General features: G+C 39.2%; 2 long non-coding RNA genes across 2 annotated transcripts in view; one reads left to right on the forward strand and one right to left on the reverse strand.

Moving 5' to 3' along the window:
- LOC309628734 overlaps positions 1-23,145 on the reverse strand; it is a 44,478-nt gene that overhangs the window by 16,521 nt on the left and 4,812 nt on the right. The gene's annotated exons all lie outside the window — the stretch shown is intronic.
- Positions 7,374-8,478, forward strand: LOC309628745. The gene is made up of 2 exons (XR_014244693.1): positions 7,374-7,961; positions 8,069-8,478. It is a non-coding gene; the product is annotated as an uncharacterized lncRNA (long non-coding RNA).

Genomic DNA, 23,145 nt, shown 5'->3' on the forward strand with positions numbered 1-23,145 from the left:
CCTATATATATGATCATGATGAGTTTCTAATCTACACCTCTGACTGAGACTTCTCCCAAAGCTTCAGACACATATACCCAGTGTCTTACTCAACATTTCCACCTGGATGTCACCTCGAAACCTCAGACTCAGCATGTCTAAAATACACCTCAACTCTCACACAAAGCTTTTCTCCTTCTATAGTACCAATAACCACCCAATTAGCTAAGCCAAAAACCTGAGATTCACCTTTGAACCTTTAAAATTCTTCATTCTACTCCCTCCTTTAAATTTATTTTAGAAATTACCCAATTGTGCTAATTATACATCATATGTTTTCAGAACTGTAGATCAGATGACAAGATCATGTCACTCCCTACTTAAAATTCTCCAGTGGCTTTTCATTGCATTTGGCATAAAATGGACATTCTAAGGCCCCACATAATCTGCCCTCCCTCCCTCTCCCACATCTCCTGCAGCTTGGACCCTCTGTTACTGGGCTGTAGCCACATTGTGTCTCTTTGCGTTCTTCAAACACTAAAGTTCATTCATATCTGCAGGTTGTGTCATTTGAGGTTTCCTCTTCCTGGAAATGTTTCCTGCCAGCTCTTTGCATGGCTTGCTCTTTTCTTCTATCTACTCAACACAAAAGCCACCTCTGAGAGCCCTAATCCTGCTCCACCACCCTCAACAAGCAGACCCTTGTAGACACAGCACCACCTGTGTTTTCTTCATGGCACTCATCACTATCTGATTTGCATATTTCCTTATTGTCTATTTCCTTTATTAGAATAGCACTTATCATTTTGGAAATATTGTGTTTGTTTAACTTGTTTTGGGCCCATCTCCCCTACTAAAATTTAAATTTTATGAGAGCTGAGATCTTGTAAATATCTTATATAGCCAACTCCAGTCCCCCTTCTGGCAGCTCATGAATTCCTCTCTCATCCTCCTGGCTCAATACTGCTGATGTCCCAGCAAGTTTTACGCCTGGTCTTGACTGAAATATGACAAAGAGAAAGAAAGACAAAAAACTCTCTCCATTCACCTTCTGAGAAAAGTCTGGAGCTCCTAGTTTCTGAGTGGTGCTAAAAGTATTTTGACCCTCCCAAGGGTAGCACCATGTTCACATAAATGCTCTGTGATTCAACGTTTATTAGGCACCTTCTATGTGCCTTGTACTATATTAAGGGTTGTGTGGGTTACACTGGTGAATTCAGCCCTATGTCTGGCCTACAGGAGCTCGTACTTTTATCAGGGAAGACACACAAGCAACTGTGTGTTAGATTATCTGAGACAATTCTGATTGCTGGGTCACGTGTCCTGGTTTGTGATTCAGAATATCTTGATCTTGTAACAATGCAACATGATAAATACTTATCAACGGTATGAACAAAGTTCTCTGGGAGCATAAAAAAAGCAATTAATTCTGCTGGTAGAATCAGGGGAAACTTCACAACAGATCAGTTAGTCGGATCTTGATGTAACTGTGGGATTTTTTCCAACTGGAGAAGATGGAGAACAGCATTCAAAGCAAACTGAAAAATATGAGCAAATGTACAGAAGTGAGTGGGATCAAGTACTAGGGAAGAGAGTGAGAGAGAAAAAAAAAAAACCCACTAAGGTGAATACTACAGAATGACAAGAGCTTGGTGGTTGAGAGCCTTGAATGTCCTGGTGAGGAATGTTAATTCCCCCCCTCCCAATTCACTGGTTCCCCACACCTGAGCTGCACTGGCTATATACGAATCACCTGGAGGGACTTCCCTGGTGGTCCAGTGGTAAAGAATCTGCCTTGCAATGCAGGGGACACAGGTTCGATCCCTGGTCAGGGAACTAAGATCCCACACACCGTGGGGCAACTAAGCCCGTGCATCACAACTACAGAGCCCACGCACCCTGGAGCCTGCATGCCACAACTTGAGAGGAGAAAAACCTGCACGCCACAACTAGAGACAAGCCCGCGTACCACAGCAAAGAGCCCACGCTGCAACAAAAGATCCCACATGCCGCAACTAAGACCTGACACAGACAAAAATAAAGAAATAAATAAATAATAAATCTTAAAAAAAAAAAAAAGAATTACCTGGAAAACTTGTTTAAAATATATATTCTTGGGAATCAGACCTGGATAATCTGATTCAGACCATTTGGAATGGATATCTGGACTGTTCCTGAGAAATTCAGTTGATGAGCTCAGCTTGGGAACCATGACTTGGAGACTAGAGGAAGCCCTTCTTAGTCTTTCTCCACTGGCTGCTACCAAGATCTAAAACTGGTTGGTTCGGCCTGGGAGAGTTCCCGAACAGGACGGGAAGCAGATCGGTTACCCTATATCCATCGAGAGTGGGCTCTGGGTCTAGTCCTGCTGTTCTATCCATCACCCCATGTGCTTGGGCACTCAATGTCCATTGGGCCCAGCTCCAGGGGCTTCTGCCTCAATGTCCTCATCAGCAATCCAGTTTTCCCCTAGGCTTGTGGCTTCTGGAAGAACCCCAAGTTACTTGGTTGGGGCCTGACAACCTGCCTAATATTAGCACTTCCTCCCCTGTAGGGCTGGACATTAGGGAAGGTCTTACTCCAAAGCAAAGAGAATCCCAGAGACACCTGTCGTCACCAAACTCATCAGAAACGTGGCAAATAAAGGTTTCAGCAGGAGGATGACATAACTGGGTCTATATTTCAGGAAGACGGATTACAAAAAATAGGGGGGAACATTTAGAAGACAGCAGTAGTAGTTCAAGGGGAGAGACAGTAAAGAACTGTGCAAGGAGTGGCTGAGAAAATAAAAAGAAGGGGACTGAGAACTTGGTCACAGATTAGAGGCAGAGAGAACAAGAGCAGAGACGATGCCAAGGTTTCTAGTTTTATAAAGCCATGTTTTAGCTGCATTAGAAATTTGCTATGAGCATCTCTCAGAATCTCAGGAGAAATAAACATTCCGAAAACAAAACGTGACTTTGCATTATTTTTACCAGAGAAATCGTCTCCTAGCCAAATACTAAAGCAATGCACATATGTTCAAATTAGTCAGAAGTAAAATTGTTAAGTAAAGCTGAAACACTCATGTGGAAAAAAAGGAAACAGAAAGATGAGCAGCCTGCCACTTATTTTTTTTATTTTCAGATTAGCAATCTTGAATGCAAAGAGTCTCCTCTCTAAAATAAACTATTAATGCTTTTTTATTTTTCTAAGATAACGTCTCAAGGGATTACTTTGGGTTCAGAATAATAGCATTACTTTTGGTGGTCGAAAATGATTGCTTTGTACATTTCCAGGCACTTTTGATATTTGTGGTGGACAAAATTAGTTCCAGCCAGGAGGAAGGCTTTCGACACGGCAGAAGTTTCGGTGCTTTTTTATAAATGGGCTGCAACACACTGTGACATCATTTAATAATAGTGCTTTCCCATGCAATGAAAACGTTGAGTAAGATTAAAAAATAGGTAACAAGTGATTAAGAAGCAAATCGCTAATCCTTTAAGGGGATAACTTAATACTAGATTTGCTCTTGGGCCTTAGAGGTGTCATTCAATGATAGAGTTATTGTCCTAAAAATAACCTCTAATATTCAAATGATGTCCAATTGCCATATCTTGATTCCTTGAAATATTATAGTTGCCTCCTTTACTCTGCTTGAAGTTGCTAAGTAGAACCAATAGTCAAATTTAGCAGTAAACCTGCTGATGTAGGACTCTTCATTCTTAATTTGGAGAGTGCCCAACTTTAAATTAGAATACAACAAAACCCTCAGGTTTTACTTGCAAAGAAACTTAACTCAAATGCTGAGTCCACAAATTCCCAAAATGCAGATTTGCCTTCTCAACTTGTCAGCCACAACTGCTGGAGGAGCACCATGGACCTGTACGCTAAAGCAGCTCTTCCTTTAACCAGAATTTTATTTTTTCCTGGCTTTCTTCTTTCAACAAAATAACAGAACAATTGCCAAACTCCACTTCTCTTCTGTTCCACAAATACTTTCCTACCATGGAGGGAGCTTTAATAACACACACTGTAGAAATTATTTTCCTCCTTGATGAGTTCATTTTGGCCTTATGTGTTCAGGAAGGAGGAACAAGCCCTATTACCAAAGAGCAGATGAATAATTGCTTACAAGTAAGAAGAACGCTCCTGGGCCAGAGGAAGGGAGTTGCCAGCTCCTTCCTCGGTATCACATCCCTTTACAAGTAACAGTTGGTAGGCTGCCCCGTGATTTTCCACACTCCAGATTTAGAGGGAGTGATGCTCTTCTTCATTAAGATAAACCAGAGAAAAGAGAAAAAAAAATAAAGGAGCAACAGGTGTGGCCTAATTCACTGCGCCTGAACTTCTGACAAAGAACAAAAACCCCCTACACTTGCATGTAAGGACAAAGCTCTACCGCAGCAGGAATTTGGAATTGAAAGCCAAGTTACCAGTAATGAGTTTGGAATTGTCTTAAGTCAAGTTGCAAAGAAAATCAGCACAGGCTAGGACTTGATGGGGTGTCTGAGGACTCGATGTCTCCCTTCTTTGGCTTCTCCAGAGCTGATGTTTAAGAGTAGAGATGGTGTGACCTGAACCCAGAGTTCTCAGGAAATTCAAGAAGGAAAGGTCCTATGGAGCAACACGAAACCTTACGTATCTTCTTAAAAATGCTTTCATTTTAAGTAAACTTCTGTACACTGGTGAGTGGAGCACATACAGCTACATTGTCCCCATGAAGAATGGGGAGAGAGAATGTAGAAGAGCCAAAAGCATCTATACTCCAAGCCTGACAGAGCCACATCAGATTTTCAATCCTTCCAGTAGGGGCAAACGTTGGCTCCATGTTACAGGTATTGTTACTGAATCTTGGAAATGTTACATCCTAGCTCAAGGTCAAATGACTAAAAAAAGGCAGGCCAAGCGTGGCCAAACTTCATATCTGGGGTTTGCCCTTTGTCCTACTGGTTCCCAAATGCTGGTCCCTGGCCTGATGCTAGTCTGGTTGCTCAGAAGACCCAGCTGGGCAGTGTTGTCAAAATGCCTGAATCAAAAAAAAAAAAAAAATGCCTGAATCACAGGCTCTAAAATAGCTAATAGGTCTGGAATGAGACCTGGGAAACTGTGTTTTTAAAAAATTTCCTTGACATTATTTTGCAACAAGACTTGGGAACCATTGCAGTATATACTCTTCTAAGCATTTTCTCCAGCAGTTAACTAATTGATTTTGTGGAAATCTTAGCTCATCTCCTAAATCAGAGTATAATGCATCTGTCACTCATAGGCAATGTATCTGATGTTTCTATGAACCGTGAAATACGTTGTCAAAATATTTAGAGTTCCAGTTCTTCTTTAGAATGTGCTTCCTTATGTTCAGAAAATGAGGGTGCATCCTTGGGACTAATGTATACAATTGTCTTGCTGCCAAACTCTGTAGTTTCCTGCAAGGTTCAAGATTTTCCTTACTTCTGGGTAGCTCAGAATGCCAGGGCTACTGGTGCTCAGGACAAACTCTCCACCTCTTAGATACTTTTGATTTACTGTACCTTCAGGGCTTTATTTGTTTTAGACATGGGCTATGCATCTATTCCAACCAATTTTCTAAAGTACACTTTTTCCTAAGACAGTTTTAATTTTGGCTTCCTGCTAAGGACTCTGTTGAGCCTCTCTTGATACCTGAGGGGAAGCTTTTTATATCCTTACGCATTCCAGTTGGAGGTTCTTTGTGTACCCCTAGGTCCAGGTCTCCAAAGCTTATTTCTCCTTCTCACTCACCCTCTTTTGTGAAGGAGTCCACAGCTAGACTAAAGCAGGGTATAGCAAACTGTGATCCAGGGACCAAATCTAGCCTGGCACCTGTTTTTGTAAATGACATTTTACTGGGACACAACCAGGCCCATTCATCTGCTTGTCTATGGCTGCTTTCATGTTACAGTGGCAAAACTGAGTAGCCAGAAGTAGACAGAGACCATATGACCTGCAAAGCCAGAAGTATTTACTTTCTGGCCCTTTACAGAAAAAGTCTGCCGATCCCTGGACTAAAGGAACATTTCTAGTGTAAATATTTATAAATTTTCCTCCAATAGAGAAACACCACATATACTTCTAGGATCACTCAAAAACACATATGCTGTGAGGATTTTGTCATTTGCCTATTTTTCTTTATTTTTAATCCTTAGGTTTAGGGATAATATACATATTCTTTTTTTAATCTCATGTTCAGATTTCACTGGTTTATTAAAGAGGCAAAATTAGGGCCTAAAAATGATGGACAGTATCTTCAATAAAAGCCATTTTTTAATACATGATGAATCACCTAGTTACATATGTAAGGGGAAGGGGTGTGGAGAAGATTATTTGAATCTCTGTTAATTTGTCATAATTCTCTCCACTTAACCTTTCCCCCATCTGCTAAATTGAACCCCAATTTCACCAATTTGTCATTTGTATTGCTGATAACAAAAGGAAACAATATTTTCTATTAATGTTCCCTAAACCATCTTGATAATTGGTGATAGTTCAAAGTATGTATCTAATAAACTATTAACACAGTAAAATAAATTTTTAGAAAAAAAGTCTCATTTCTTTCTATGAAAATAAGGAATAACATGCCTTTAAAAGCCTCATTACTCTTTTAAAATCCCACAGAAGTTACTAAAGAAAATCTTCCAGATTTGATATTTAATGATTGACAAAAAGCAACTGGCTTGTACCTGAAATCTGCACCTTGTCTTTAATGATGCTCACTTTGCCTGCCAAGTTATTGATATTTAAAAGTACCAGCACGCCCTCTTGTGGCACATTGCAGTGACTGCTCTTTTCTACTGCTAATTTAGAAGTTTGGTGTGGACCCATTAAATTGTATGTAAATCATTATACAAGAGACCACTCTATCTTACATTTCATCTGTGATCGCTTCCTATGGAACAATAATCAATAATATATGCTGGGACTTGCAGAATGAACTTCTAAAATTACCCTTGACTGTAATGAAATATGATTATCACTGTTTGACACCCACTGTTTGAGTACCCAAGAACAGTAAATAATAAGTCCACCATCCATTTTCGGTCCATAGGACTACTTTGTAAGAGGAAAAACAAAGTCTAACGTTATCATATTCTTGCCTATCAGACTTTATGAAGACCCTCCACCTACTCTGCTTTCCAATTTCAGGATGTGAATATATACATAAGTGTATGTATTTTTATCAAAGGGCACAAAAAAATTCCCCTACATAGAACAAAAAGGTTTTATGCAAGTCAAATCTACATCCCAGTTTCTAGTTGCCTCCTTTCAAGGGGAGTTTTGTGTACCTGTTCTGGCCACTTGACTCTATGAATTCATTGGTTTAGGCTGTAGTGCAAGCCCATGGATTCCCCTAGATTATATTTTGGAACTTATGAGACCAACTACCTCCTCTGGACTACTTGGGATTTTGTTTTGTTTTGTTTTGTTTTTTAATATGCAAGTCCCATCACTTACTAGCTTAACTGGGATCCCTTGAGCAAGTTACTTTAATGCTCCCAGCCTTAACTTCTCACCTGTAAAATGGAGAGATTAATAATGACACTTTCATATAGCTGTCACGAAGATTAAATACAAGAATGAATGTTAAGGTGCCTCGTTCAGGCTGGGAACAGAAGAAGAGATTAATACGTGTTACAGTCAGTATTGCTGTTAGGTTTCTAAACGTACCCTAACACTGTGATTTCTTAATATTCCCCCCTCTCCTTTTGCCACTCCTGCTTTTCTAGTGTATTTTTGGACTGTTTTATTAAATTTTTTGTTTGTTTATATTTGCTTTTGCTTCCTGTGCGGCAATGGAAAAACAGGCTTTAAAAGTGTGGGTTCTTGTTTCTGAACCCTGAATTTCTATTGATTTCTTACTTCTCTAACACAGGAAAACTGTATTATAGGGCTAATACCTAGAAATGTAAATAGTGGAATATCTCTGTGCTACACAGGTATGAATACTTGGACACCCTTTTTATTGGCGAGCTGAAATCGACCTCCAGGTAAGATGTTTAAAAAGCCTAAAGAGCAATATGAGGAAGAACTCACTGTTTGTTTTTTCAGTGGTCAGACGATTTCTTCTGCATTTATCTGGAAATTTCTGTTGCAGATAAAGCAACTCCCTCCTCATGGATCTGTCCATTTTGGAAGAAGAATAAACACTGACTGTGGTACAACATCACTGGATGGAACAGATGCTCTAAGTACTGAGGATATTTTTTTGTCCAGAGCTTCATCGAACATCAAAAGTGAATTTCTAGGTCAGCTCCAGCTGAAAAGCACTTACTTAAGAACCCCCATTTTTGTTTCCCTAGCAATGCTCTGACATCATGTCAAGTTTCTTATACTCAAAACTAGGGCCTAAACAGACATATTGATTCTTCTTATACGACTTATATTTGAAGGTGTTTCAACCTCTTTATTAGATGTAGCAAGAGTAAAATATGCGAGAGAGAGAGATGATTCCAAACAGATTACTACAGATAATATTTAATAAATAAATTTTTAACTATACCCACATTGGTATCCATGATTGTTGCCTGTTACCTAGGAATTAAATGTTGAGTTGCAAGGTATCATCACTATAGTAACTAGAAGTCACTGGAATGTTGAAAATGTGGGAACATGTTAAATTTAGATCAAAGTGAGTATATGTCACATTATCAATCATATTCCTGCAGGAGCTAATTTTCTTCAACAGATCTTCCTTATACATCACATGAAAGGCTCTTTTCTCTCTTTTGTGCCAATTTTCAAAATCATTTAAATTAGCAAATTAATTTTTGGTCTTCAGAAATAATAGTTTTTGTTTTTTCAAACTATAACTTAAAATAACCATGTCCCAATGCTATTTAGCTTTCACTGAATGATAAATAGTACAAATGTCTTGTGTTTTCTAGATACACAGTTTTAAGTAATCCTTTTTTTTAACCTCAGAAGCGCCCCATCTGACCTGCCTTGTGACTGTTCTCTGCGAATCATTCAAAGCTGGCATGTTGTAGGATTTTAGTGCTTTCTGTGTCATTAACTTCCCTACCCACAAACAAACTACCCAGATGAGATCAAACAGTTGATGGCATTTATATTTTCCTAGACATCAGAAAGAATTCAATCCCACAAAATTAAATGCCTTTGGGAGAAAAAAAGTGACCATGTGGGTGTTTCACATCAAAGACAGAAAAACTTTTCGTCTCTGTTTAGTGTTCCAAACTCCAGTCAGTCTCTCTCTTTTTTTAATTTTTTTCCACTTTTTCTCTATTCCCTTTCTCTCTGCCTCTGAATTATAATTAGGAAGGTGGAGGATAGATTTGACCTTCACTCGTGCTCATTTTTAGTAATATACAAAGTCTAACACAGGACTGTTCTGCTTCTTCACAAATGATTGATTCTGCTTCTTTGGAATTCCTGACACAAATCTGTGGGGTGCTGGCAGTTGTCTCACCAACAGGAAACCCCTGAAGGAGCCCTGTGTTCCAAGTAGCGCAAAAGCATGTGTTGCTAGTTACCTGTCTTGCTTTGTCCACTGCCCATTGTTTTCTAAAAATGATGAATGTTCGTGACCCAGCTTTTTACTACAACTTTCTGGAGTTGACCTTCCTTGGATTGTGTCTCTGGAAGAGCCAAGTGAAGGGCTGTATTTCGAAAGACTGTATTTTGCTTCCAACCAGACCCCCTGTTAGAGCAGCACCTCCCATAGGTCTGGACTGAGGAGAGGATGAGAGGTGCAGTGCTTCCAAGGTTCGACGTGACCAGCTGGATACAGTTCATAACAATCAAAACATACTCTCTCTCTTCTGCCCAAAAGCCTGAGGAGAATGAGGTACAGTTCATTACAAAAAAAAAAAAAAAAAAATCCGACTAGTAACTGGTCCTGACACACAGAGAGTCCAGAGCATGTCCAGAGGTAAAATATTTATTATGGGCTTCCCTGGTGGCACAGTTGTTGAGAATCTGCCTGCCAATGCAGGGGACACGGGTTCAAGCCCTGGTTTGGGAAGATCCCACATGCCGCAGAGCAACTAGGCCCGTGAGCCACAATTACTGAGCCTGCGCATCTGGAGCCTGTGCTCCGCAACAAGAGAGGCCGCGATAGTGAGAGGCCCGCGCACTGCGATGAAGAGTGGCCCTCACTTGCCACAACTAGAGAAAGCCCTCGCACAGAAACGAAGACCCAACACAACCAAAAATAAATAAATAAATAAGCCTATACCTTAAAAAAAAAATTTTTTTTTTAATTTATTATGCCTGACAGTCCTTACAAAGTCTGTCTTGAGTGGGAGACTGGGAATCCCTTTCCTCTGCAGTCTCTTTTCTCTCCCCATGTCCCCAACAATGCCTACCCCATCCTCGGGGTGCTGGCTCCATCTGGGGAGTGAAGTAGGCAGCAGGATTCCTTGAGGTCATGATGACCATTTTTCCTAGACAACTCAACCTCTGCTGTACTTGCCTTCTCCCTCATAAGAAGAGGCTTAGGCATTTCAACAACTTCTGATTAGAGCATGTAAAATAAAGATAAACCCTTTTCCTTATATGTTTAATGTGCTTAAAATTTCTTTCACTTGAGTCTGTATTATAAAATCCCCTCATCAGAAGTAAACAAGGAAGAAAAAATTTTAAACTATGTATAGATAGATAGATAGAGATATATCCACTCAAGAAGTTCAAACATAAATTAGTGTCTTCCACATATTAATCAAATTGGCAAAAATTAAAGACAAAGAAAAATTATTGAAAGCAGCAAGGGAAAAACAACAAATAACATACAAGGGAACTCCCATAAGGGTAACAGCTGATTTCTCAGAAGAAACTCTACAAGCCAGAAGGGAGTGGCATGATATACTTAAAGTGATGAAAGGGAAGAACCTACAACCAAGATTACTCTACCCGGCAAGGATCTCATTTAGATTTGATGGAGAAATCAAAAGCTTTACAGACAAGCAAAAGCTAAGAGAATTCAGCACTACCAAACCAGCTCTACAACAAATGCTAAAGGAACTTCTCTAAGTGGGAAACACAAGAGAAGAAAAGGACCTACAAAAACAAACCCAAAACAATTCAGAAAATGTTCATAGGAAGATACATATCCATAATTACCTTAAACGTGAATGGATTAAATGCTCCAACCAAAAGACACAGGCTTGCTGAATGGATACAAAAACAAGACCCATATATATGCTGTCTACAAGAGACCCACTTCAGACCTAGGGACACACACAGACTGAAAGTGAGGGGATGGAAAAAGATATTCCATGCAAATGGAAATCAAAAGAAAGCTGGAGGAGCTATACTCATATCAGATAAAATAGACTTTAAAATAAAGAATGTTACAAGAGACAAGGAAGGATACTACATAATGATCAAGGGATCAATCCAAGAAGAAGATATAACAATTATAAATATATATGCACACAACATAGGAGCACTTCAATACACAAGGCAACTGCTAACAGCTATAAAAGAGGAAATCGACAGTAACACAATCATAGTGGGGGACTTTAACACCTCACTTACACCAATGGACAGATCATCCAAAATGAAAATAAATAAGGAAACAGAAGCTTTAAATGACACAATAGACCAGATAGATTTAATTGATATTTATAGGACATTCCATCCAAAAACAGCAGATTACACTTTCTTCTCAAGTGCGCACGGAACATTCTCCAGGATAGATCACATCTTGGGTCACAAATCAAGCCTCAGTAAACTTAAGAAAATTGAAATCATATCAAGCATCTTTTCTGACCACAACGCTATGAGATTAGAAGTCAATTACAGGGAAAAAACACAAACACATGGAGGCTAAACAATACATTACTAAATAACGAAGAGATCACTGAAGAAATCAAAGAGGAAATCAAAAAATACCTAGAGACAAATGACAATGAACACACGATGGTCCAAAACCTATGGGATGCAGCAAAAGCAGTTCTAAGAGGGAAGTTTATAGCTATACAAGCCTACTTAAAGGAACAAGAAAAATCTGAAGTAAACAATCTAACCTTACACCTAAACGAACTAGAGAAAGAAGAACAAACAAAACCCAAAGTTAGCAGAAGGAAAGAAATCATAAAGATCAGAGCAGAAATAAATGAAATAGAAACAAAGAAAACAATAGCAAAGATCAATAAAACTAAAAGCTGGTTCTTAGAGAAGATAAACAAAATTGATAAACTATTAGCCAGACTCATCAAGAAAAAGAGGGAGAGGACTCAAATCAATAAAATTAGAAATGAAAAAGGAGACGTTACAACAGACACCACAGAAATACAAAGCATCCTAAGAGACTACTACAAGCAACTCTATGCCAATAAAATGGACAACCTGGAAGAAATAGACAAATTCTTAGAAAGGTATAACCTTCCAAGACTGAACTAGGAAGAAACAGAAAATATGAACAGACCAATCACAAGTAATGAAATTGAAACTGTGATTAAAACTCTTCCAACAAACAAAAGTCCAGGACCAGATGGCTTCACAGGTAAATTCTATCAAACATTTAGAGAAGAGCTAACACCCATTCTTCTCAAACTCTTCCAAAAAATTGCAGAGGAAGCAACACTCCCAAACTCATTCTATGAGGCCACCATCACCCTGATACCAAAACCAGACAAAGATACTACAAAAAAAGAAAATTACAGACCAATATCACTGATGACTATAGATGCAAAAATCCTCAACAAAATAGTAGCAAACAGAATCCAACAACACATTAAAAGGATCATCACCATGATCAAGTAGGATTTATCCCAGGGATGCAAGGATTCTTCAATATATGCAAATCAATCAATGTGATATACCATATTAACAAATTGAAGAATAAAAACCATATGATCATCTCAATAGATGCAGAAAAAGCTTTCGACAAAATTCAACACCCATTTATGATAAAAACTCTCCAGAAAGTGGGTAGAGAGGGAACCTACCTCAACATAATAAAGGCCATATACGACAAACCCACAGCAAACATTCTCAACGGTGAAAAACTGAAAGCATTTCCTCTAAGATCAGGAATGAGACAAGGATGTCCACTCTCACCACTATTATTCAACATAGTTTTGGAAGTCCTAGCCATGGCAATCAGAGAAGAAAAAGAAATAAAAGGAATCCAAATTGGAAAAGAAGAAGTAAAACTGTCACTGTTTGCAGATGACATGATACTATACATAGAGAATCCTAAAGATGCTACCAGAAAACTACTAGAGCTAATCAATGAATTTGGTAAAGTTGCAGGATACAAAATTAATGCACAGAAATCTCTTGCATTCCTATACACTAATGATGAAAAATCTGAAAGAGAAATTAAGGAAACACTCCCATTTACCATTGCAACAAAAAGAATAAAATACCTAGGAATAAACCTACCTAGGGAGACAAACGACCTGTATGCAGAAAACTATAAGACACTGATCAAAGAAATTAAAGATGATACATACAGATGGGGAGATATACCATGTTCTTGGATTAAAAGAATGAATATTGTGAAAATGACTCTACTACCCAAAGCAATCTACAGATTCAGTGCAATCCCTATCAAATTACCAATGGCATTTTTTACAGAACAAGAACATAAAAATCTTAAAATTTGTATGGAGACAAAAGACCCCAAATAGCCAAAGCAGTCTTGAGGGGAAAAAACGGAGCTGGAGGAATCAGACTCCCTGACTACAGACTATACTACAAAGCTATAGTAAGCAAGAAAATATGGTACTGGCACAAAAACAGAAATATAGATCAATGGAACAGGATAGAAAGCCCAGAGATAAACCCACGCATCTGTGGTCAATTAATCTGTGACAAAGGAGGCAAGGATATACAATGGAGAAAAGACAGTCTCTTCAGTAAGTGGTGCTGGGAAAACTGGACAGCTACATGTAAAGGAATGAAATTAGAACACTCCCTAACACCATGCACAAAAATAAACTCAAAATGGATTCTAGACCTAAATGTAAGACCGGGCACTATAAAACTCTTAGAGGAAAACATAGGAAGAATGCTCTTTGACATAAATCACAGCAAGATCTTTTTTGATCCACCTCCTAGAGTAATGGAAATAAAAACAAAAATAAACAAATGGGACCTAATGAAACTTCAAAGCTTTTGCACAGCAAAGGAAACCATAAACAAGACAAAAAGACAACCCTCAGAATGGGAGAAAATATTTGCAAATGAATCAATGGACAAAGGATTAATCTCCAAAATATATAAACAGCTCATGCAGCTCAATATTAAAGAAACAAACACCCCAATCCAAAAATGGGCAGAAGACCTAAATAGACATTTCTCCAAAGAAGACATACAGATGGCCACGAAGCACATGAAAAATTGCTCAATATTACTAATTATTAGAGAAATGCAAATCAAAACTACAATGAGGTATCACCTCACACCAGTTAGAATGGGCATCATCAGAAAATCTACAAACAACAAATGCTGGAGAGGGTGTGGAGAAAAGGGAACCCTCTTGCACTGTTGGTGGGAATGTAAATTGATACACCCACTATGGAGAACAGTATGGAGGTTCCTTAAAAAACTAAAAATAGAACTACCATATGATCCAGCAATCCCAGTACTGGGCATATACCCTGAGAAAACCGTAATTCAAAAAGACACATGCACCCCAATGTTCACTGCAGCACTATTTACAATAGCCAGGACATGGAAGCAACCTAAATGCCCACTGACAGATGAATGGATAAAGAAGTTGTGGTATATATATATACAATGGAATATTACTCAGCCATAAAAAGGAACGAAATTGGGTCATTTGTAGAGACATGGATGAATCTAGAGACTGTCATACAGAGTGATGTAAGTCAGAAAGAGAAAAACAAATATTGTATATTAACACATATATGTGGAACCTAGAAAAATGGTCCAGATGAACTGGTTTGCAGGGCAGAAATTGAGACACAGATGTAGAGAACAAACGTATGGACACCAAGGGGGGAAAGGGGGGTGGGGTGGGGTGATGAATTGGGAGATTGGGATTGACATGTATACACTAATATGTATAAAATGGATAACTAATAAGAACCTGCTGTATAAAAAAATAAAATAAAATTCAAAATTCAAAAAAAGATTATATAGATGTATACACATGTTGTACCATTGTTAATTTCCTTGTTTTGATAATGTACTATATTTATTTAAGATGCAACCATTTACGGACACTGGGTGAAAGGTATAGGGGACTTTTCTGTACCCTCTTTGCAATTTCCTGTGAATCTACAATTACTTCAAAGCAAACAGGTTTTAAAAATTATATTCTTGTATTAAAAAAAATTAAGTTAGAGACTGCCCATTCAACCTCTTGGACCAGGATAACAGAACTTAATGGATAACCCACATCATGCCCATGAGGGTAACTTTGATTGGAAAGAAGCTCTCAAGCTTGGACCCAGCAGGATCAAGTAACCCATGTAATTGATACTGACCCAGTCCCTTGGACTCTTTAATCAATAGAAATTGACAAGAGGCCAGATGAGAATTTCAGGCAAAGCTTTATTGGAGCTTGTGCTGCAGCATGAGGAAGGGAAAACAAGAGTCAGGTGCCCATGCTCACACCTATTTTATCTATTTTTAATCTTCTACAAAAATCCTGTGAGGTATATATCATCAGCCCCCTGTCTCCTAGTATCCCACCTACCTCTGCTATCACTGAGGACAATTTACATGAGATTCATGAGCACTTTACTCCCAAAACTGATAGAAAGAGTAGCTTCAAGATCACTTCTTTCCTCTCTTCTTTGGATGGTGCATTTATCCTGTGCATAACTGTTCTCCTGGGCAGTTCCTATGACAACCTCTCTCTGGGATATTTTTCTGCTCATCCATAGTACTCATGGCTCTTCTTGTTACCAAGAAAAAAAAGAAAAAAACATACCAAATAAACCCTTACATAGAGGGTTTTGTTAATGGGAAATATTTGCTAATGGGGAATCTCAGAAAGGAACTATGCTACTACATCAACCAAGTCAGTAAATTGCTTTAAACTGTTTTCATTTAAATGTTATAAAGCCCCATATACACTCACTCTCTCCAGCACAATAATTGGTAACATGTGCAATTAGATGTCATAGTTACTAGTACAACGCAAAGCAGAGGAACAGTTTAATTCTGATGGATCTTTTTAAAAATCTTTTTCTTGATGTTTCTTTCAGTTTTATTGTCTGTTGCAATTTGCTTTACAATACCACAGTGTGTAAACATTTGGAACTCTGTGTGCACAATTTAACTCTAATCTACACCCTATGGATCAATGAGCATATGAAGTGGCCTAATATAATTAACATCCTAAGAATTGGCCAGGAGGCATTCAAAAGTATTTTTGTCAAAATCAACACCAAAAGTTTTATTATTTAGTGTGTAAGAAGGAATTTCTAATTGGCGAAATTAGTGGAGTTTAAGTTATGCGATTGTTACAAGTTGTGCATCTCCACCTTTGCAGGAACAAAGTATGAATAACTGTCTGGACCAGTAGTTCATACCAGGGGGATAGTTGGTAAGGCCCTGTGCCCCTCCCATCAGTGGACGATCTTGTTATCTGATCTGACTAAAAGGCCTGACCCTCTCTCCATCAGAACACACCTGTCTTCATCCTGGAGAGAGCCTTTCATGAAGGTCCTGGTTATTGTGTCAGGGTTGAAACTGAAAATATTAGAAGTAAACAGAGACTGAATGATTGCTTTGTGCCTGCTTGCTACCCAATATTTGTTTACTTAGAATAATATGGTCTGAAATGTGCTTTTGTTACAACTGCCTGGTAGAAAGGTGGTAAGATGAAAACAGAGAGCTGACACCCCCTCTAACTCCTGGAGAGTTCTTATGGAGTCCAAAATTACCTGACATTTGTGCAACAGTAAACTGGGTTAAGTTGGTTCAAATTCTCATACTCCATTCTTCAACACATACCTCATAATAATCTGTATACCTGAATTTCCCCTGCCACACTGGCATTTGTTTTCATTGATGGGCTCATTGATCTTTATGCAAGTGCAGCCTACTGGTCAGACTATCATCTTCAGGCAACGTAGAAATGCTCTGGTTTCCATAACCACCATTTAGGTACTGAGTCATGAGTCCTCAGATTAATTCCCAGATGCTTTTTTTTCCCTTTTAAGAATATTTTATTTTTTAGAGTTTTTGTTCATAGCAAAATTTAATGGAACGTACTGAGATTTCCCATTACCCTCTGTCCTCAATACACACACAGTTTCCCCCACTATCAACATCTCCCACCACAGTGGTACATTTGCTACAACTGGTGAGCCTACACTGACACATCATTATCATGCAAAGTCCACAGCTTGACACTAGCTTTTACTCTTGGTTCTGTACATTCTATGGGTTTTGACAAACATATAATAACATGTATTCACCATGATAGTATCAATACAGAATAGTTACAATGACCTAAAAGTCTTCTGTGTTCCACCTGTTCATGCTTTTCTCCCACCCCCAACCTCTGGCAACCACTGATCTTTTTATTGTCTCCATAGGTTTGTCTTTTTCAGAATGTCACAGTATGAAATCACACAGTATGTGGCCTTCTCAGTTTGGCTTCTTTCACTTAGTAATATGCATTTACGTTTCCTCCATGTTTTTTCACGGCTTGATAGCTCATTTCATTTTAGTGCTGAATAATATTCCTTTGTCTGGATGTACCATAGTTTGTTTATCCATTCACCTACTAAAGGACATCTTGGCTGCTCCCACATGTTAGCAATTATAAATAAAATTGCTATAAACATTTGTGTGCAGGTTGTTATGTGGACAAAAGTTTTCAACTCCTCTGGATAAATACTAAGAAGTATGATTGCTGGATCACATGCTAATGGAATGTTTAGTTTTATCTTGACTGCCAACTGTCTTCCAAAGTGGCTGTATCATTTTGCATTCCCACCAGTAATGAATGAGAGTTCCTGTTGCTCTACATCCCTGCCAGTGTTTGGTGTTGTCAGTGCTCTGGATTTTGGCCACTCCAATAAGTGTGTGGTGGTAGTCATTATTGTTTTAATTTACATTTCCCTAATGACATATAAAATAGAACATCTTTTCATATGTTTTATTTGCTATTTGTATATCTTCTTTGGTGAGGTATCTTTTGGGTCTTTTGCCAATTTTTAAATCAGGTTGTTAGTTTTCTTATTGTTGGTTTTTAAAAGTTCTTTGTGTATTTTGGATAACAGTCCTTTATCAGATGTGTCTTTTGCAAAGATTTTCTCCCAGTCTGTGTCTTGTCTTGTTATTCTTTGACCAGACTCATTTTTAATGTAGTGAAAACATATGTATTTGCTTGTTCACTGGACTTATTCATTTACTGCCCTTTCATTCCTTCAAGTATTTATTAAGCACCTGCTAAGTATGAGGCACTGTGCTAGGCATGCAGAAGACAGTGGTAACCAACATAGGCATAGGGTTGCATTTGCCTCTGAGCCATTAACAGCTCATATTTTAAATCCTTCAACCTGTATGCACACCTTTTGTGATTTATCCTCTGAAATGTTGTGGAGCCTTTCCAGAGACTTCTCTGATTACTCTCCTTATCATGGCAGATAATCTCACCTAACTGGTCTCATTTTTCAGTCAGGTTCTCCCCCTTCCAATTCCTCTTCTACATGGGTAATAATTATTTTCTAAAATTTAGATACAATTGGGTTATATTTCTGGTTAAAAAACATGTATGATCTACAGCTATAATGGCTATCAGTTTAACTCTCAACATTGGAGTGCAAGAAACGTGCTTTCTCTTAACTTCTCTAAAATAGTTACATTATGCTGAGCCCTCTCCTACTCAGTCAGTGAGAAATTCAAATTCAGTCTTTTTATTGGGTTCCTTCCTTCCACCAAGGATCTTTTGAAACATACAGGGATCTCACACAGAATATTCAAGAATGAGCCCTCTGGTCTTAGATTATAATGCTCAACTCTGATCTTCATTCACCTTGACTATATCCAGGTGATCCTATGAAAGCTGGTAATGCCAAGCTTAGCTCTTAAGAAATATTTGGTTTCTGCCCAGCAATTCAAAAGCCTCTGACAGAAGGAAACATAAAAGTTAGGCACCTTCTTTGGTGGAAGAAGGTAAAAATACACAAAATAAGGGACTTCCCCCGTGGTCCAGCAGTTAGGACTCTGCACCCCCAATGCAGGGGGCCTGGGATTTGATACCTGGTCAGGGAACTAGATCCCGCATGCCTCAACTAAGAGCTGGCATGCCATAATTAAAAGATCCTGCATGCCACAACTAAAAAAAAAAAAAAAAAGATCCCGCACGTGGCAACAAAGATCCCATGTGCCGCAACTAAGACCCAGCACATCCAAATAAATAAACATTTTTTAAAAATAAACAAGAGAGGGCTTCCCTGGTGGCGCAGTGGTTGAGAATCTGCCTGCCAATGCAGGGGACACGGGTTCGAGCCCTGGTCTGGGAAGATCCCACATGCCGCGGAGCAACTCGGCCCGTGAGCCACAACTACTGAGCCCGCGCGTCTGAAGCCTGTGCTCCGCAACAAGAGAGGTCGCGATAGTGAGAGGCCCGCGCACCGCAATGAAGAGTGGCCCCCGCTTGCCGCAACTAGAGAAAGCCCCCGCACAGAAACGAAGACCCAACACAGCCAAAAATAAATTAATTAATTAATTAATTAATTTAAAAAATAAATAAATAAAAACAAGAGAAACACTAATTAAATTAGTTAAATTAGTTAAACTAATTAAATTAAATTAGTTTAACTAATTAGTTAAACTAATTTAAAACACTAATTAATATTTGAAATTAGCATGCCTTGTGGGGAGAATCCAAACTCCTTACCATGGCTATAAGGTATATCTATACTTCCCAGTTTCACCTTTATCTCACAATGTGCTGGAGCCAGTTCATACCAGCTCATGAGAGCTGAGTGTTAGATTTTCAGGGATGTTGCGAGCCAGTTATTAAACATAGTTATTATTAAAAATTAAATGATATAAACTTATCTCCCTCCCCCCCTCCCATCTCCCTAGAGAGCCCTCCTATCCCCATCTGAGATCCCAAATCAACTTGCAAGTACTTGTTTTACAACAAATCTGGCACTGTTCCTGTCGTTTTCAGTAAAACATCCCCCAGACTATGATCTTGTAAATAAGACTTTTCAATCATATTTGTCTCCCTTTCTCCTAGTAGAGTGACTGGCACAAATGGTAGGGATTCAATAATTGTTTGGTGAGGAAATGACTCTTGGAGGTTAAAACTTATTCCCTTCCCGATATCTTGGAATCACTCCTCTACCCAGCAGCACTTGCAGTTCCCCAAATCAAGCTTTACATGCCTAGAAGCCTGACATGATCGGTCACCACCGGAAAAGCTTGGTTTCCCTCCTAAAGAGATGCAACTTTCACTCTCCAAGGCTTTTACTCTGGAGGAGGGTTAAAATGCAGATCAAATATAAGAAGTAAAGAAACAAAGCACCTTTAAAAATTCCCTGAAGTACAGAAGGCAAATCATAAGTCTCAACATCTCATCATAATGTCCTGAAATGGAAAAGTCCACGTGGCTGGTTGGTAAGCCAGTGCAGGGCTGTCTTCATCCCAACTGATATTTTGGAGGCAGAGAATGGATATCGAGAAAACTGACGGCTGGTGTGCCTAGTATTGTTGGGCCAGTGGTGGATGGACAAAATGTCCAGGAGGGTTGCTCATTGCATAAATATACTTGGGAAACATTCTTTTGAAAAGAATGTCATGAACATTCTGGAAGGTTTATCTGTCAAATGTGTCAAAGACTGGAAAAAACTAAGGTTGAAAACCATTGCTTTTGATTTTAGACTGTGCAACCCCAAGTACAGAACTGCTTGACCTAATTTCTGATTCCACAAACAACTTTGGGGAAATAGTCATTGCTTTGCCCTAGGCTTCCCAGAACAAGAACCAAACGTCCCCAAGGACACCAAATGACACCACCACCCCACCACCAAGCTGGCACTGGCAAAGAGGTAGGCTATTTGCAGAGAGCATGCCGCCTCTGCTGTGAGTGGGCAGTAAACTACCAGGGAGATGCGTGCTGCCTGCCTGGAGACAGGGTTGCTAGGTGCCTCTGAAGTAGTGAGACCAAGAGGTGTGCATTATTTCCCCCACACTTCTTATTTTACACAGTGACAGTTGTAGCCTGGAAACAACAGGAAAGAATAGTGTCTGTGATGTTAGAAATAATGGCCAGCCAAGTGCCCTATGGGGCAGAAGGAGCAGGGCTGAGGCTTTTATCAAGAGAAAGAGAAAAAAAGTAATGTGATTTGGTTTCACCATAATTGCTTAAGCAGCCTGGGTGAGAACTAATTATGAGTTCATCTGGCTCCAGAGAAACTCCACCTCTTCCCTTCTCCAGGATGGTACTAAAATATCAGCATTGCATCACCAGAAATCACTCCCATTGGTGGCCTTTCTTGAGAGCAGCGTGCTCTGTTTCTCTGAAAGCCACTGGAATCTGAATAGACCCAGGAATTTATATCTTTCCAAGGCAAATAAAATATTCCTGGCACTTACTTGTCACTTGAAAGCTCATAGAGTGCTTGCCCATTATTATGTCATATAGGAAGTGTTGTTTTATAAATGTGGGAGTGATGAAATGCAGAGAAGGAAATGAAGGGACAAGTTATAGGCCCTACATCACTACGATAGCCCTGGCCCTCTTAGACTCAGGGTAGGTCCTGGGTTTCAGAACCAGGATGTTCACTGATGATACTTTGATGCTCCAGGGTTCTCATAGGGCTCCAATGGCCCTAAAGAGATAAGGACTTTTGCTCAGAAAGTTGGTCACCTAATTCTCAGAAGAGCAGAGCTAACATTGAAAGTCAACAAGATAGGACTTGAATTCATCGAGGTTAGTAGCCCAAATTACAAAACTAGATGCAAGCAAAGTGATACTGCTATAATGTGATTATTTGGAATCTATGTGAGCTCTGAGAAAGAGGCAAGTTGTATACAGTAGTAGAAAGAACATGGGTTCAAATCCTGGCTTCAACCTGGGTTCAAACCCTAACTCTGACGCTTACTAGCTATACATGTTACTTGCCTTCTCTGAGTGTCAGAGTCAACTGAGAAATGAGGTAAAATTATCAGTTCCTTTGCAGGATCTGTGTAAGGATGAGAAATAATATGTAACGTGCCTACACTGTACTTGGAACAGAGGATGTACAAGGTAACTGGCAGCACGTCACAGTTCTGTCTCTCTCGCTGAGAAGCCCTAATCTGCGTGCTGCTACGTGTGTAGCACTGTGGAGGTTACAAAGACACACCAGGAATGACTTTTGACTTTTGAACCATCACAGGTTAGTTAGATGGGGAGGAGACTGGGGCCAGAGGAGTGTAAGGCCTATCTTAGAAGCAGCAGCAAAACAACACTGTAGAATTAGATACTACAGATCTTCCTCAACTTATGATGGGGCTAAGTCCCAATAAACCCTTCATAAATTGAAAATATCGTTAAGTCAAAAATGCATTTAATACACCTAAGCTACTGAACATCAGAGCTTAGCCTAGCCTAATTTAAACGTCTTCAGGACACTTATATTAGCCAACAGTTGGGCAAAATCATCTAACACAAAACCTATTTTATAATGCAGTGTTGAGTATCTCATGTGATTTATTGAATACTGTACTGAAAGTAAAAAACAGAATGGTTGTATGGTTCCTAAATTGTTCTCTGTGTATCAGTTGTTTACCCTTGTGATCACGTGGCTGACTGGGAGCTGAGGCTCGCTGCAGCTGCCCAGCACCATGAGAGAGTATTGTGCTGCTTATTGCTAGCCCGGGAAAAGATCAAAATTCAAAATTTGAAGTATAGTTTATACTGAACGCGTACAGCTTTCACACTACCTTAAAGTCAAAAAATCGTAAGTTGAAATCATCGCCAAGTTAGGGACTGTCTGTAAATGGGGTAGTGCAAATTCAAGGCAAAGTAGGCGCTCAGGGAAAAGGAAGAACACCACAGGTAGAACAATAACTTCAACCACCTGAACAGAGAAACAAACCCAAGTGGGCTCTGCCAACCACTAAGATGAACACAGAAGTGAAACTGTAGATTTAACAAAAACAGAAGAGTAATCCACTGAGAAGAGGCTCATTTTAGCACTCAAGGACAGGCGAGGAAAAGCCAGCTGTGGCTGCTTATTCCCCAAGGTAGCATTCTCGAAGAGCACTGGAGCCCTTTGG

The sequence above is a fragment of the Balaenoptera borealis genome (assembly GCF_965194805.1).
Source record: "Balaenoptera borealis genome assembly, chromosome: 5".
Lineage (NCBI taxonomy): Eukaryota > Metazoa > Chordata > Mammalia > Artiodactyla > Balaenopteridae > Balaenoptera > Balaenoptera borealis.